This window comes from Amphimedon queenslandica, unplaced genomic scaffold, assembly GCF_000090795.2.
Source record: "Amphimedon queenslandica unplaced genomic scaffold, v1.1 AMPQUscaffold_13078, whole genome shotgun sequence".
In the NCBI taxonomy this organism is placed as follows: Eukaryota; Metazoa; Porifera; class Demospongiae; order Haplosclerida; family Niphatidae; genus Amphimedon; species Amphimedon queenslandica.
The window spans coordinates 59,340-61,326 of NW_003546686.1; the positions used below are offsets into that span (position 1 = coordinate 59,340).

Genomic DNA, 1,987 nt, shown 5'->3' on the forward strand with positions numbered 1-1,987 from the left:
GTCTGGACAGTTTGTATTTACCGTAATTGACCTCCTCATAAAGGACACCTCTGTATAACAAACTTGTCTCAAAGTGTCCATTGTATAGTGGCTCAACTGTATGACATTTTTTCTCTCTTTTCCTTGTAGGGTGAATTAGTTCGTTGCTGGTCCATTAATTGCTGTAATTATATTTATTATCACTGGAGTCCTCTCAATGCTTATCCTATTATTATTGCATGGGAATATTACCAGAAGAACATGGTACATGATAAATATAATAATAATAATATTTTATTGTGGCATTATACATGTACATGTAGAATAATTCATTTGTTACGTATGATTTGGAAAATGAAAGACTACTGATATCAGAGAGGTAAAGATGGGCTAAGTCATTAATTATAATTAATAATTATTATAATTGTTTTTTAGTTAATAAAGACATTCTTGAGACAATCGGATCATGTGATCAATTAATGACTGTGTCTAGGTTAGTCGTGATCCCTACCTACAAGAACCTCCTCAGCTGAAACTGGTACATACATGCATGTACACGTAGTGTACTGTACATGTACATATACATGTACATGAAATACTGTACATGTACATATATATGTAATACCAAAGGTTGGGATATATTCACAACTGCTATTACTGACGATTTTTTCCACGACTAGCAATTGCTTAGCAACTTGGTGTTATTTTAATTGAAAATGGTGTAGTATTGAAGCAAAGCACCCTAGGCTGCTGTACTGTTCTTGGGTTGTTGTGTTACTAACTCTTGGTCTTTTTGTGCTGCTTTAATTAGTTCTTTTCGGAACTACTGTCTTGCTGTATCTTAGAACTTTCCACCCATTCCAATTAGTGTTTATGGACTTGGGTGTGATTATCACCAGCACACGGAAGCAACAATTTGCAGCAAAGAGCTCTGATGTAGAGGCCCATACAAGAAGCTAATGAATAGAGAATGAGTCACTATTGGTGAATGGCTCCACTAAAGCTGCTGAAGAATAGATGAATAGCTGAACACTAAATATCTGGTGTTATTGTCTGAATATTTTTATCACTGCGAATAATTGCAGGCCTCAAATGTATCCTAATAATGTATTAAACAGCTTTGTGTTTTGTTTGATGGTATTTTAAGGCAGTTTGTGATCTACCCAGTAATTTTACTTTTTGTGTTGGTCTTTCTTGTGCATATGCAATGCACCTGTAGTATACAGTAGTGTACAGTAGTATACAGTGCTATACAGTAGTATACAATATTACAGTACGTCATAGGCGTATCTAGCCTTCTCCATCTACTAGGGCACTTAATTATTTATTCATATAATTAATTAATTATTCATATATCTAATTAGTTAATCATACCTTTAACTATTGATTGGGGCAATTTGGGCAAAGGCATTTTAAATTTAAGACCTATAGCTGCCCTGGTGCTTGAATAAACACTTGTAACATGTAGGTGTGTGCTAAATTATTGTGGTTAACAGTTCTACCTATTGTGGTCAACAGTCCTCCCACTGTTACAATACTGTGTATAATACAATAACTAATGAATATAATTATGGCTGAAAATTTCTACCCGGGCAAAGCCCATGCTTGCCCGGGTCCAAATACGCCTACGCAGTACGTCCTCGATTATCCGTACCTCTTTTATCCGAACCCTCGTTTATCCGAACGCATGGCTGTCTCTAATGCGCATGCTCAGACTAGTTAATTTATTAATAACCGGTTAAAATGACTGCTTCAGCAAGGAGCTTACGGAGTTTAACCGAGAGAAATACCATTGAAGAGAAGCCTGAGATGCTCTGCAAGTTAGAGAAAGGAAAGTCATGCACATTTATTCTTTAAAAAAGTATAGGATAGGTCAGTCTACTGTATTCTGCGCTGTATTTCACCATAGATACTACATACACACATGGATAAGAAACAGGAAGTGATATTGATGTGCCATGCTCTTGACGCCGGATATGACTCATAGAGCATAATAATTAATAATCTA

General features: G+C 35.8%; 1 long non-coding RNA gene across 2 annotated transcripts in view; it reads left to right on the forward strand.

The window, feature by feature from the left end:
• The first annotated feature begins 70 nt into the window (after positions 1 to 70).
• The window catches only part of LOC109585359 (uncharacterized), a 10,473-nt gene continuing 8,556 nt past the window's right edge, over positions 71 to 1,987 (forward strand). Inside the window, exons 1-4 of one of the 2 annotated variants that reach the window (XR_002186452.1) lie at positions 71 to 243; positions 303 to 358; positions 415 to 517; positions 848 to 966. This is a non-coding gene — a long non-coding RNA (uncharacterized LOC109585359). Of the gene's footprint in view, positions 244 to 302; positions 359 to 414; positions 518 to 847; positions 967 to 1,987 lie in introns of those variants that run through there. The other variant, XR_002186451.1, reaches the window with a different exon arrangement.